Below are 17,006 nucleotides of genomic sequence, written 5' to 3' on the forward strand. Positions count from 1 at the left end.
TTTCAACCTAAATCACTATTCCTTTGTTTGCTTTATGAACCTCACTCTTTTCTTATGTGAGTATTGCACACGTGCAGTATCTCCAAATTCCGAGTGACAAATACTTCCCACACACTTTCCTCTTTGAGTTGTATTACCTGCATCATATCTTGTCTACACTTTATTACTTCTGAAATATACTTCTAGCAACTTTTTCAGAGCAGCATTCCTATATACTATTTATAGCATATAGAGTCATCTGTCATTCATTAATTTATTTCTAGCTAAATATTCAGAAGTGGTTTTAGTTGCAGAATACGAAAGGCCCCTGAAGGATCTGCATGCAAAAGGCCATTATTTCCTTATTTCTTGACTTACTCACATTTTTATCATTATACCTTTACACTTTGAATTGTAGTTGTTGCTTGTGTTATGTATAAGAGCCTTAACTCTGTAACTATGAAATATTCCCTTCAAATGTGGTAATCCTAAACTTCTTTGCTCTTGCCCTCTTCCTCTCCCAAATAAAATCCTTCAACCTCTTTATTAATTACTGTACACAACTTCTCCTCTGGTTGATAAAAATATGTCTGACCAGTATAAAAAACTAAAGGGACTAAAAACAAACATGTTACTGCTTGTATCTTACTATCCATATCCATAGACGAGAGCTTCCAGGTTCTCATCTTTTGTATTATCTTTTGGTTAGTCTCTTCCCATATATCCTTAGCTGCCATAACTGAATTGTTTTTAATCCATACTCCTAAATAATTTTATCATGTCCCGTATTGCTGGACCAATTCATGTGTGGGTACATAGTTTATAGCCATAGCCTTTGTTCCATCTTCATTAATTTTATATCCTGAAAAAAATGGAACTGTGTAAGAATAGTCCACAATAGTGAGATTTCCTTTTCTGCTTCCATCAGAAACAAAATAACGAAGAACTAAGCCAACATGGCAATGGAGAAAAGAGATTTTGTTGATATGGATGAATGTAATAAGGGGTACAGAGAATAGACAAAACAGGACTGGAATTTACTGGAGGAAGCTGGCAAAGGAACCAAGGTACTAGGAACAAATTATTAGAGGAGAAAATGTAATAGAATGGGAAGAGGCCAAGAATATATTTGGATTCTAGGCTACTGATTGTTTTACCTAACAGGGACTGATATCAGAATATAGACCAAAAGAAAGGGATTCTAAATGAAAGACCTGCACTGGTTGAGTTTTTTAACAAACACTGCTGTTAAAAATGGATAATTAATGTGACATATAAAATATTGCACAATAACTATAGGAATCAAGTCAGAGGAAGTCAGAAAAGATTGGGATGACAGATTAGATATGCAATTAAAAAAAAAAACAATGGGAGGACATAAGCATGGCTCCCAAATATGCAACAGAGTCTAGAAGATTTAGGATGTTTGCCTGGACGTTTTTGCATAGATACTTTTATACTTCAAGCAGACTCCAAACAATTTTTCCTCAGGTAGATGACACATGTTGGAGGTGTAACGGGGAAGAAAGGAGTAACTGGGAGCATATGTTTTAGGAGCGTAATGAATTGGCAGACTTTAAAAATCTCTACAGAGTACTCTGTCTGGAATACTGGGTTAGCATATGAGTGTAACTAAGAAAATAATTTTTCTGAGCTGGGATACAGGACCTGAATTGCCTGACAGAGTAAGGCCTTGTAAAGTTTCATTTAGACTGCACAGGAGAGGTTATGGTAAGCTAAAACAAAGTAAGGATGCAGTCTAAGTATGGTCTACCATGCAAATATACATAAACTAATGCATAAATGCACACAACACCAGCATTGTTGTGATGTTGTCAGCACTGTTACCACCTTACAGTGAGATCAGGAATGACTGTACTCATGCAATAGTGAGCAATACTTGCACAAAAAGGGCAATGCAGCACAGACTTATGTATATCTGTGGCCATGCCACTCAGCTGACAGCTCTAGAGATACTCACAAATTACAAAGTAATCCGCAGGTCACAGAGATACATACAAATATGGAGGATCACAAAAGCAGGGGTCAGGATAGAACCACATGATTCTTTGGCAAATATCTATTCTTTAAACCAATCAATAGCCCTGCATTTCATAGGAGAAAGCCCTACATTACTGTCAAGTGAGCAGCAAAATGTTACTCCTGCTGAGGAGACACATCATAGCCTAGGCACAGTAAATGCCACAATCTTGCTACAGTAATGACAGAGGACAAGTTTGCCATTAGTGAATGACTGTCATACATGCAGCATATACAACATGCTCATTCCTAATATGCTGCAATGACGTGTTCTACAATAGCATACACAATAGTATGCCCCCTGTGCATTATGTGAAAGGTGTTGTGGGCACAGATTAGCCACAGTACTGTAGCACAACATTATAAATGTGATAATTCATATATACCATCACAACATCCGGACTATGCTCATTGAAGCTAAATGAGATGTAACCCTACTGAAGAAAAAAACACATATGTAATTTATGCATGGGTTAGTGTTATACTAGTGTGGTGCACACAACTTCCAGCAACATATGGGCAGGCAAACTGCCCATTCAGCACAGTACTGTCACAGGACACTCATGTAACTGTTACACAGATGTAGAGTAACAAATCACACCATCATAGATATATGCCATGCATATGTGTATCAAATGGGTAATGATATGTCTATGTGAGAATGATACTATTATAGACATATGCCATGCATATGTGTATCATATGGGCAGGAATAGTATGTCTATGTGGGAATTACTCCATTGTAGACATATGTCATGTATACAGACCCCTAATATAATGCCCTTTGTGAAACATGCTTACAGTGAATAAGCATAACAGTGATGTCTTCAGCAAAACATCACACACGCATGTGCTCATTAACATTGCACAAGGTCAAAGTGCTGCAGACAATCAGCTTAAAACTGGCATGCTGCAGAATATGATTAATGTATGTTACATGTAAATGTAATTACATGCAAAACATGTGTGTGCAAACTAGATACACAACGCAATCATGTACTACAACAACACAAAACCTGCCTGGAATATCACTGAAATAAAAAATGAGAAATACTAGTAATGCATAATTCATATGTACTGCCATGCTAACCCATTACGACAGGTGTCACAACTGCAACATAGATACAACTGTATCATGTGTAAGTTTGGGAAGGGAAATTAGGGAATGCATGAGCAGAAACTGATCGTCCACAACACTGAAGATTACCACACATGTACAGCATGCACAGCAGACAATGGCCAAAGGAGGGTATATTACAACTATGAGTTCTATGTGAATGCCTCACACTGAAAAGAGACACAGCTCTGTGATGATAAATGTAATCAGGTGCAATATGCACTTAAAACAATATTGCAGTGAAACTCATACACAATGAGCATGTATCTCTGGAAATGCATCAGAATAATATTATGCACACAACAGATGTGAATAACAGTGAACACACATAAAGTACTACTGCAATACTGCTCAGTGAAGACACAGTCCTGTGAATTTGAAATGCACCCATAACATTGCATGTGCCAGTATGACTGAATGCTTGCAAATGTGGGCAATGCCAGGGGGATGTACACCACACATAGTTGTAATGCTACACATAGGGAACACACATATATATATATAGAAGTGCATCATAATTCACATATAGGAGACACGTATCTATGTGGTACATATATTATGAAACCAGTGGCCTGGCCTAACCTTGTGATATGCATGACAGTTTCCCCCTATGATGATACAACTCTATTGTTAACAGCACAAAAGAAAATTCCTGGTAGTGGCATTGAGGTTGGGGTACCAAGACCCTGTGGTATGTATTCTATTAACCTACATAACCTCTTAATATGTAATAGATGTCATTTGTGTTACATTCTTACATGTGTTGTATGTTCTTCTGCCTTTGCACAGTGCCAGCCATATCTATCAAGCAGCTCTGTGATCCTCAGATGAGGACATGCCAGGTAACTGTGGCACTATGAGTCACACTAGTTTGCTGTTAGAAATCATGTAATTGTGATCAAGACTAATGGTGATGTGTACTCTTCTGCATAACCTTCACATAGCCAATGGAGGACCAGATCACCAGGTACATACTTCCTTCACTTGCTATTGATGACTGCAATGTTAGAGATAGGAATCTGTTTTGTATGTTAGAGTGCTAGATACTCACTTGTGTTTTATGTCCTTATGTATTGCACAAGCTTGCATCAAAAGGCACAATCAGCCACAAATGTGGACATGCCAGGTATGTGTGCCACTACAATTTACATTAGTATGCTGTTAGGAGTCACTGTGGCCATGCTTACTGATTACCTGGCCATTCTGCAGGTGGTAAATCATGAGTTACTGGTCAAGCAGACAACCTTGAGCAACTAAATAGCAGCAATGAGCGTGCATGTATCTGAGGGTGTACAACTGCTGATACAGGCGCATGATAGATTACAGTGCCATCATTGCACTGAACTGCATGCTGTTGCTACTGCAATGGACAAAGTCGCACATCAGATCCATGTGTTACATGAGTTTCAGGAGTGCAGGCATGGTGAGGTCATGGCAGAAATGACTGCACAGAGATACAGTGTGGCATCTGTTGCACACTTTGATGAATAGCTTGTATCAGCAGTGATTGAGCAGTACCACAATACTAACCAGGCCATACATGGTCTAACCAGTGTGATCAGAATGCCACCAGATGAGAGAGGGAGACTTCTTCTTGCCTGCCTAACCCATGGCCCTTGTACATCCTTGATGCCCATGCTGCAACACCCATGTACAGCTGTTATGGGTCACCATGGTCAGACCACAACTGACATGTCACATCATACCAAGTGTGACACTGAGCAAATCCACATTGTGTCCTAATGTATACATGGCATGACCAGCAGTTCAATGGTTAAATATGAAATTTCCTAACATGACAAGGGCAGCCAGGACTGCTGCATGAGCCATCGGCATGGGTGCCCTTAGCTACATTACACTTGCTGAGGCAGTTACCTGAGTGTGTGCCTTGTTGTGCCACCCTGACCCTGTGGCAGTGATGACTGCTGCTTTGATCACAATATACTGTGCATGTTAGTGGTGTTTAAGAAGTCTAATTCTACAGTGATTATATTTTGTATGATTTAAATAAAAGAACTTGTGACCATTGCAACATCATGTACATCCAGTCACATGTTTAATGAGTTGTTATAGAATTACCTTTCAATGTACATAACTTGTGTTGTATAACTGCGTTGTGTAATGTACTTGCTAATAATTGCATTACAAATGCATTTCGCTTATACATGCACTATTTCTGCTGCTGAGGGTTACCTCTTTACCCCTGATTACTAAATGTACTACTTCTGAAGTTGCAAAAACTTGGAGAAAAGTGTGCAGGTGACTTTTTTTAATTTTACTCTGGAAAACATGCAATAAATACAGTTCAAGTCACTGCAACATCGATAACATAGTTAACCAATCACGCAGCAGTAAACAAGACATCTGACTACATAGCACAGGGAAACTGTCATTAAAGCTCTGAATTAAAAACAATAACAAGAACATTGCACTAACCTTTTTTAACTAAAACATAATACTGTATATGCTGTTTAGTGCAATAAAGACTATGTCCCTCTAAGCTTAGACCCTGCAGCGGTCCTTGGTTTGCTTCCTACAGCCTCCATTTGCCTACTCTGTCACTCTGATAAATTCACTTTAATAAACATTACTCCTTGGTTTCACATGAAAAGGGAGTGTGTGCGCCCAGTGCTCTTATCTCTTAGCAAATGTAAATATTATGGAATAGGAGTTAAAACCTGATTCAATAAATAGGTTTCCAAACTAAAATCTAATGGAGTACATTAGAGACAAAGACAAGTTGTCATTGCCCAAGGATTGCCAGTAGGGATCTGAACATTGTGTAGCTAACAGATATTTCAGTTAGACACAAAACAGACTATGCTGTACCTTTAATGTCATAAAGCATATCCTGATGCTGCCTCATAACCAGTCATGCAAGCGTAGCCAGATATGCAAGGCTAATATGATACTATTCAGCCAAGATTTTTTGTAATACATCAGGCTACAAGTTCTGCAATGGACTCAAGTAAACTAAAAAATAAATCAGACCCCAAGGTAATCTGAAGGACAGAGAGGAGCGGTTATCTTGTCTTTAGGTGACGGTCATGATATATAAATCAGAAGACTCTGTAAAGTAATCATGATGTATTGTTATGTAGCACTGACTTACAGGCCAGAAGGAATTTATTTATTTATTTAATTATTTGTTTTTTTATTTACCAAATGAGTAAGTGCCCTGATCGTTGGACCCTTTTTAGCCATACTTTGTGCAACAGTCGCAGGTATACAAAAGTACAAAATGGTAACAATAGTATCTAATCCACAAAATATGAAATAATAGCAAATAATACACAAAAAGATATTGTAGTACAAAATAATACTGAATGACATATAATAGCAATTTAATATACAAGAACGAGAAAATCAGAATAATAAAGCTACTGGGTGATTTATCATGGACACTCCATGAAAGAATTAATGTCTGATGTGTAGTAGAAATAAACTAAAAATACTGACCACTGAATAACTGAAACATGCAGACAGATGGAAAAATTGTTGACAAATCAGAATTGTATGAAAAGATTTTGTTTCATGCATCCTAAGATTTGAGTCTGACTTTTCAGTGAAGTGTTATAAACCTCTCTGTCACTCACTATGACCAAATTCAGCCTACTGTTTGCTGTTTTCCCTGCATGAGATGCCAGTTACAAGATAAATATTTTTTCTGACCTCAGCAAAAAACTAAAACTTAAAGTATAAAAGTCTAGGTACTTGCCTATAGGATGGATAATAAGGTTGCCTGACACAGACACACTCCATGATTTAATAAAAGGATAGCTCATAAAAAGAAACAAGCATGGAACATTAAGCAAACCTTATCAACTTTATGGGGTAAAACATTTATACTAGACTTGTGCACGAGTAACAATATTCCATACAATTTTAATAAAGTGTCACTGCTCTTTAATATATGTTCATAGGTTGGTACTAGGCTATTGGTCCTAGGGCCTGTACAAGCCTAGCCATAACAATTCCCTGGCTATTTCTTCCCACAATATTTACTTCCCTGGTCCCCTATCTAGCAGGGCGATGTAAGAACTCCTTTGAAAATGAGAGCCAGCAATTTACTGAGAGATGCAACATTGTATGATACTACAAAGAAAATACACAGGAAAAAAGAAAGAAAGAAGAATTCAAGTACTTGGACTACACTGGAAATTATATACTTGGTTTAATTCTGTAAAGTTAGCTTCTGAAGAAAGACTTTAATATTAAATTAGAAAACATAATTTACTAAATACACTGAATGCTTTGTTGTACATGATGCATGATGAAATTAAAAGTATAAAAATGTTTAATTAAAAAAGATTAAATTAAGAATTCTCTCCACTGAGCACAAAATACTGTAATCACACAGCAGATCTATTCAGTCACACTGTTGCATGCTGTGCGGTCTGCACTAGTCTCTCTCTTTCTCCCCAGAGCTATTTACAAATGCAACATACTTCATACTTTGTGGTAAGAGTTATAGTAATACACAGAATAGCCACACAGATGTTAGCTATGTTTCTTACATTATGAAGAGCTTTCTTTTTCACACCTTTTCAAGTCCATGCTTAGTGCTAAACTCCCAACTTTTGCAGATCCATTTCCACCTAGCATTGTCAGACAAATACGGAACATGGACACCACTGCACATTCGCTTTTTCTTCATTATGTTACACTTTTATAACTTTTAGTGGTGAGTCTGATATGTTTAGCTCATGTTTTAGAAAAATAATATTTCTACTAATGATTGTGTAGATTCCACAGGACTACTTCAACGCCCACTTAGGACAGTTTGACATGTTTTTGTAGTGCATATGTATTCCAGGTTTAAGTAAACTGCGCATATAAGTGAATATAAGGCAAGGCATCATGTTGAAGGTACACCATGCATAACTCCTCATGGAGATTGGGCTGTGCGGTATAGACAGGTTTCTGAATTTCCCTGGCTGTAATATTGCACAGTACGGATCATTTCAAACTGCATCAGCCAGGTGTATACATTTTAACCTCCATTCGGAATAAATGATCCTCAATCTCCAAAACAGGTCCCAGATGTTCTTTCCTTTCTTGCACTCATAATGAATTTACATTTAGGTAAAATTTTATATGAGCAGGGCTCCTTTCTTTCTGGTTAGTTTGATGTTATTATGCTCTGTGCTATCTTATTCTCCATAAACCAGACCCAGTAAGATGCTCCTGAGAAATATGTACTATTACCATTAGGTAGTGCATGGAACACCATGATTACATTCTATTAACAGTTGAAAAGACACCCTGTTTCAGAGTTACTCTAACACGAATATTAACAATGTTTAGATGATTGTTAAGCACCCCCTATGCACTGTTAAGATCACATCTGGCACTAAAAGCTGACAGTGCTGGACAGTAAACACCAGCAGTAGAACATGATACATTTATGTTTCTCAGTACTGTCTACAACACTAGAGGTAGTCAGTATTTAGGAACCAAATGCTTTCCTTAGACTGCAACAAAGTCCCTTGTGATTTCTTTTTTTTTTGTTTTGTTAGTTTTATGTTTCTGTACACAGTAGTACATGAAGCAGAATGCACTACAAAGAATTATGAATGGATCTCCAGCTGTAACTTCATATTATATGCTCACAACATGGATGCCAAGCTTCATTTTGGACTTTGCTCTAGAGGTGAATTTCTTGACATCCATGTCCTGAACACATAATTAGTAGGTTAGGATCAGAGGCCAAGTCATAATCTTTTATATTTTAAGAATGGTCTCAGAGGGAAACTGTGTGATCACTTTGGGATATGTTTGCAGTTTACATTGGGGGGGTTATCCAGTGACATAACATTAATATTGTCTACCACCCATGACATGTCATAAATGGTTGTGACAACCGATATGCAGTGCATATGTATTCAGTGTGTGCAATACATCTGTTTATCTGCACTAGAGGATGTCTGTATGTGCGCATACATACACAGACACACACACACACACACAAACACACACACACACACGCACATATACACCCATACCTACATATGCATACATACATGCATGTCAGGGCTACACCACACCATCATACATATTATAGCTATCATTACTGTCATGTGTGAATCAGTGAGATCACAGGTAGATCGTGTTGATCAGCAACACTGTTTAAAATGCTTCTGTAGTTACATTCCAAAGCATCACTCAAGGTCAGTGCCATGTCACTGTAGTCCACAGACACATTAGTACACATTTAACTTTATGCAGCTGCAGCTGTAAGAGACATTCAGTATCACTAATGTGGGCTGTGGCTATAAATAGTGCAATGTATAGGGAGCTTATGATTGTTTAGCAAACAATGCACTTAGAGGGAAATGTGTTTTTTTACACATAATATGGTGCAGATTCAGCTGGGCCTATAAGACAGTATTGTGTGAATGATTTGGTACATGTCACACATGACACATTTTCATGACCTGTACTGTCTATGATTATAGTGGTTTGTTCTCTTGCCACAATGTGTAGAGAGACACTGTCAAACGTCTGACAATGCTGCATGAGTTACATGAATTAACAGTGATTCATTACATTTAGAAAAAAAAAGACCCCCCCAAAAAAAAAGACACAGCAAATGATCAACCCAGGAAAACAATGAAACCACATTTAAATGCAAACTGCAACAGTAAAATGCATAATAACATATAAGAAGACTAACTACAGTCTACGTAAACTAACCTCTTTTGGACCCACCCAGTCTGGAATACTCAATACAGGCTGCTTGACATGCAAGTCACATGTACTCAAAAGCATGATCAAGCCATGAGCTGTAACAGCACATGTGCAGTGTTTCCTTTGCCTTGTGTATGTACAGCATATCGCCAACAGATGACAAAGAATTATCTACATACCAAACATGTATTTGATCTCATCTAGAGTTAGCATTTTTGGTGTTTATCTAAACTATAGTATACTATTTATGTGCAAAAAATGAACAATGCTCCATTTTTTTGCAGGCTCCTGAATGACATGATGTATTCTTTCTGATGAGTAATTGTCCCTATTCTGATATTGCAGTGGCAGATAAACTATGTTATCAACAGCATGCCCATGACCCTATCTATGTATGCATATATCTGTTCTTGCACAGCTGATATGCACATTGCACAGCACTGGCTATGTGATATGTTGTACATACACAGTGCAGAGAATGCATTGCACATGTGCATGTGACCTACATGTAGCCATGTACATAATAGCCTGTCAAGCACTCTGTATTGTAATTCCTAATAAACCTGTCTCCATGAAAAATGTGCAACAAGATAAGCAAAAGACATCCCTGAATGAGATGGTCATTGGTGCTTGGCTACACTTTCTTATTATATAGTTCTGTAGTGTACATGCTTCATTATGTAATTATGAATCCTGCTGAATCTTTGCACCTCATTTTAGCTAAAAAGTGATATTTGTACAGTGCTGACCTGCACTGGTGAATGTTTCATAGGTAATGACCATTGAGCAACCTAGCCTAGCATTCCAAGAGCACTGTCAGGTTAAGTGACAGAGTTACACAGCAGACCAGTGGAAGCTTAAGGAATCAAGCCATTGACAACAGGAAGCAGCTTATAGCCTTAATTCTCTGCACTACTTGCCAGACTGTGATTTGACTGTGGTGAGAAATAGATTAGCTTTCTGAGCAGAGTTTGTAAGTACAGGTCAATATTACTCATTGCAATGTCGCACTATAGCTTGACAGTAGCTGTTATTGCATCATGAATATATTTAATACATGCATGTGAATTGCATTTGCTGTTCCCAAACAGGAGCATAGCATCAGAATGAAAGAAGTGCAATTTACTGGGTGATTGTTTATATTAAGACACACCAGGATGCACAATAGCAAGACCCATTAGCTCGGTGGGCCATGGGAGGCATTGTAATTATAATTAGTAAATCTAATCTTATCATTTTAAATTGTTCTTAATGAAATGAAAGCGATTAAAAAGACAGCTAGCTTATTGTACCTCTGGGGATTCGTTCCTCCTGCCACTCCATAGGACTACCAAGCAGTGGAAGCTAAAATTGTGTATAGCAGGGGGTTTAGGGGGGCTGCAGTCCCCTTGCTGGATGTGTGCAGTCTTTCACTCTCATCAAGTTAGTAATGCCCCTTATGATGCCCCTCCAACTGGATCAGTAATCAAGGAGCCTCAGTCCTCACCACTGGTACTAGTGGGGGATGTACACTGGGAGGATGACAAGTATGCACAAAGTAAAGTGCAATTTCTCTTAAGAGCACACAGAGACCACAGTCATATGGGGCTGGTTTCTGTCTCTTCCACTAGATCCCCAGTATGATTCCCCACTGGCAAAACTATAGAGCTGAGATCTCAGCGGAGTGACCAAGCCAAGACCTCCGGCACAATCTCTGTCCAACCAATGTTTTGTGTCCCTGCTGAAGTAGCTGATGCACACACTCCTTGAAGTCTGATTTATGGACACACACACACACACACACACACACACACCCACACACACACACACACACACACACACACACACACACACACACACACACACACACACACACACACACACACACACACACATGGGAAAGGCTGGCACAGGTATACTAGCTATGCCCCCTTCTGCCCAGATGATAAGGTAGTTTCCCCTGCCACCAGTCACTCCTTATCAGCTACTTTAAGGCCCTTAACAAAGGGTGTTCAATCTTACTGTGTAATCTTACTATTAATACCAATGGTAGTTCAACAAGAGCAAAGCTATTAGGAATGGCCTACACAGAGCTACCAAATAAATATGCAAGTACTCCCAGAACTTAAATATTTCTAGACAGATCAGCCACAATGCAAGGTTTAAATATAGTTAATAATAAATAAAAAAACAAGAAAGTACTCAGTATATAACCACAGAATCATCAGAGTTCAAAATCACAGGAAATATTTAAAACAACATTGCAAGACAGTCTCAAATAAATAAAGAAAAACATCTAAATTAAGCTTTGCTATATTCCTGGCTGTGTCTAAGAGAATTACTATACCCTAATAACTTACTTCAGAGGAAGGCAATGTGCGGTGAATGGGTGTTCTGGTCAGGGCCAAAACAGACTACAGAATGCTCAGTCTCTCTCTCAGATACTTCTTAAACTAATATCTCAAATATTACTGCTGGGATAGCTTGCAGAATGACATCATTTCTTGTCATCTGACTCTATCCCAGGTTAAATCCCCACTGCTGAAAACTAGCAATATTTAGCATCCAACTGTGAAAATACATAGACAAGGGCATTTCCTCAGATCTTTGGCAAATGGTGGAAGTTGTAAAACAATTTATTTTCCTCCACATTTAAAGAAATACAGAAAACTTCTGTAGTACAGAAATTATGTCTTCTGCTGCACTGAAACTGAAAGATAGCATCTTTTTTTTGTGTGGCCATAAGGTAATTTAATTTCAGCTATTTTTCTGAAGTTTTGCAAGATAACCTCCTATAGTCCAGTTTCCCCTGTTAAATTACATACATTTAAACAGTTACAATAGTGTATGTACATTTATGTTGTATTCCAGTAGGGTACACTGTGGATACATTTCAAACAGCACTTTGTAAAATACCTCTTCAACACACATGTCTGTACAAGACATTTTATATGACATACAGCTCTAATACATTTGTAACACAAACATCTGATATGAATCATGTTGATATTTACAATGACATATAATTATTTACAAAATTCCAGATAGCTGGGCTGGCAGTATCTCTTTTCATGACATTTCTTCCCGCATTGAAGACTCAAGCTAGCTTTTCAAGTAACCCTTGAGAAACCTTGCTTAAGAGGGATGAGCCTATCTGGGAATACCTTACCTCATTCCCTGTCTTTAGAGTGCATCTGCATTGGCATTGCTAACCCCACTGCAGTGCTGCACTGTCATATGACAGTGCAGTGCTGCACTGTCATATGATATGCCTGCAACCCTAGACTCCACCTTAGTAACTGGACATTTTGATGGATGGCTTGATGTAGCCATGTTAAGGGATTGTGGTCCATAACTACAGTGAATTTCCCTCCATACAGATAAGGCTGAAGTCTCTGCAGTGCCCACACTTTGGCTAGACATCTGTTTTTAACAGCTGCATAGCATTATTCCCTGGGTTGGAGCCAATGGCTGAGATATACCACTGGGTCTTCTTCTCCCACTGAGGAAACCTGGCTGAGCACAGCTCCCATCCTATGGTTTACAGCATCTACCTGCACAACAAATTATTTGCTGTAATCTGGACTGACTAACACAGGGTGTCCACCAAAAGCTCCTTTAAGTTTCTGGAATGCCTTTTCACATGTTGGGGTCCATACTACCTTATCTGGCCTGTTTTTCATTGTCAGGTCTGTGAGGGGAGCAGCCATGGTACTATAATTGGGGACAAACGTTATGTGGTACGTTGCTGTCCCTAAGAGTGCCCTCACTTGCTTTTTGGTAAGAGGAGCAGGCCATGCTTGAATTGCTTCCACTTTGACAGCTTCTGCCCTGATCTTCCCACTTCCCACTCTATGTCCCAGATAGGAGATCTCTGCCATACCCACCTCACATTTACTGGGCTTAATGGTCAACCCTGCTCTTTGTAGTCTGCTCAGCACCTCCCTGAAATGCTGAAGGGGGTCTTGCCAGGAATGGCTGTAGATGGCAATATCATCCATGTAAGCAAGGGCAAAATCTCTTGCTCCTGCTAGGATATTATCAACCAGGCTCTGGAACATTACTGGGGCATTTTTCATCCCAAAGGGCATCTTTGTGAACTCATACAAAGGAGTCACAAAGGCTGACCTCTCTCTAGTGCTGGGAGTCAAGGGAACCTGCCAGAAGCCCTTGATAAGATCAATAGTGGTAAGATACTTAGGCCCATGCAGCTACTCTAGGGCTTCATCTGTTCTAGGCATGGGGTAAGCATCTGACTCTGTGTAACTATTGCATTTCCTTAGTCAACACAGAACCTGGTGCTGCCATCCTTCTTTGGTACCAGCACCACTGGGGAGGCCGAGAGACTCTGGAACTCCTGGATTACCCCTAGTTCCAACATTTCCTGTATCTCCTCCCCTCAGAGTCTGTTTGACCCTCTCAGACACCCTATAAGGGGCCTGCTTAATAGGCCTTTGAGTTCCTGTATCAACATGGTGCTGCACAAGGTGAGTGCACCCTGATTACCCAGTGAACATGCCCCCAAACTCCTGTAACACTGCTCGGATTTATAAAACCTGGGTAGGAGATAGCTGCTAGGGCATTGCTACTCCTTCCACTGAGGTATCAGTCTGAGCCTCACTGAAAAGATCAGTCACCGGTTCCCCCTCAAACTCCTCCTGCCATCCACTGCAAATACTCAGCACAAGGGTCTGTCTATCATGGTAAGGTTTCATCATGTTAACGTGGTACAATTTGTGCCCCTGCCTCCTGCCTATCAGTTCTACCATGTAGTTAATATCACTTTCCTTTCTTACCACTTTGAAGGGTCACTCCCAGGCTGTTGCAGCTTGTTGTGTCTGACAGGAATAAGAACTATAAACTGCTGCCCTTCAGAATACTCTCTAGCTCAAGCATACCTGTCATACCAGGCATTTTTCTGCTATTGGGCTTCTGTCAGGTTCTACTGAGCAAAGCCCATTAGTTCCCTGAGCCTCATCCTGAGGTTTAGGACATATGCTACAACAGACTCATTGTGGGATTCACCCTCCCACTCATTACAAATCAAATCTAGAGGTCCTTTCACCAAATACAGAGGTCTATTCACCCTATCCCCATACAGTAATTCAAAGGGTGACAAATCTGTGGATTCCTGGGGCACCTCTCTCTAAGCAAAAAACAGATGGGGCAAATATTTGTCCCACTCTCTCCTAAACTGGTCTGCAAATGCCTGTAGCATAGTCTTCAGTTTAGAGTTTTATCTCTCCACCAGACCATTAGTCTAGGGATGGTAGGGAGTGGTCTTTATGTGCTTCACCCTACACTGCTTCCACAGAGAAGCCAGCATGACTGACATGAAATTGACACCTCTGTCAGTCAGTATTTCTTTTTTGGAAACCTACCCTGTTGAAAATCTCTAGCAAACCATTTGTCACCTTTTCTTCCTCAATGGAGGACAGAGCCACCATCTCAGGGTATCTGGTAGCATAATCTACTATCACTAAGAAATACTTCTTTCCTGTAGAACTTGGGGTACTTAGATAGGCACCACAATATCCATAGCTACCCTTTGAAATGGCTCCTCAGTTACAGGCAGAGGCACCAGAGCTTTCACCTTATCTCTTGCCTTGCCTACCTTTTGGCACTGCTCACAGGTCATGCAGTACCCTGTTACTTCCCTGGAAATCCCAGGTAAATAACAATTCTGCATAATATGTATCTTTGTAAGATTTATGCCCACATAACTTGCAAAGGGAATGTCATGGGTTATGGCTAGAAGTCAATATGAAATGAAAATCAAACTGCACAGCAGGTAGAATCCAATAGCAGTTTATTGTTCCACACAGGTTTCCACACAGTTAAGTGCATTGTTCCCTGAATCGGGACTTCTTCAGAACAAATTACAGACTAAAGCCCAGTCCTTATAAAGGATAACCACACCCTTCACTCAATAATTAAATAATAAGCATCATTAATACAATCAATTAAAAATTAAAACAAATTAGTTAAAATCATAAAGCACCAATAATACTTATTCATATACATAGTTATAAGAAAAAGTGAATAATTTAAAACAGGAAAAAATAGAACTCAAAAAACTTTTTTGGTCCTACAGAAGCACTTATCAACCTAAAATATACTTCAATTTCAATAAAAATGAAATATTAATATTTTCATAGATACCAGGGAGCTGGGTAGCATTTAATCTCAATTGCCACCTAAGTTCACATATGTCCAAGTGTACATCTAACACTCTACCTTGGGCATCATTAACTAACTGCTGAAGAACCAAAAATGTAAACATATGTTGGTCATGCTCTTGCAAATGTCTACTTAGAGCATTAGTCATTTTATGATTCCTGATATCCAAAAGGTGCTCCCTGACCCTGCCTTTTAATCGCCTCCAGGTCTTCCCCACATAAAATGCGGGGCATATTTGACAATTAGCCAAATAAACCACATTTTTGCTGTTACAATTATAATGCCCTGTTATGTCTATATCATTATCATTCAGCCTAAAATGATCTCTGGTTTCTAACAAATTCCTGCAGCAGAGTTCTAAATCACAGGAAATATTTAAAACAATATTGCTGGGCAGTCTCAAATAAATAAAGAAACCCATCTAAATTACACTTTGCTATATTACCCTAATAACGTAATTCAGAGTAAGGCAAATGTGTGGTGAATGGGTTTTCTGGTCAGGTCCAAAGACAGACTGCAGAATGCTCAGTTTCTCTCTCAGAGACTTTTTAAATTAATATCTCAAATATTACTCCTGGGATAGCTTCTGGAATGACATCACTTTTTGTCATCCAACTCTATCCCAGGTAAACCCCCCACCACTGAAATCTAGCAATATATACACCTGTGAAAATGCATAGACAAGTGCTTTTCCTCAGATCTTGGCAAATGGTGGAAGTCATAAAACAGTTTACATTCCTCCACTTTTAAAGACAATACAGAAAACTTCTCTAGTACAGACATTATGTCTCCTGCAGTACTGAAACTACAGGATAACATATTTTTATTGCATGGCCACAAAGTAATTTATTTCAGCTATTTTTCTGAAGTTTTGCAAGTTAACCTCCTGCATTCCATTTTCTCTTGTTAAAATATATACATTTAAACAGTTACAGTAGTGTATGTATACTTCTGTTCTATTCAAATAGGGTACAGTGTGGATACATTTCAAACAGCACTTTGTAAAATATCTCTTCTGCAC

Source organism: Protopterus annectens, chromosome 2.part1 (assembly GCF_019279795.1).
Source record: "Protopterus annectens isolate FY-2018-M chromosome 2.part1, PAN1.0, whole genome shotgun sequence".
NCBI lineage: Eukaryota > Metazoa > Chordata > Ceratodontiformes > Protopteridae > Protopterus > Protopterus annectens.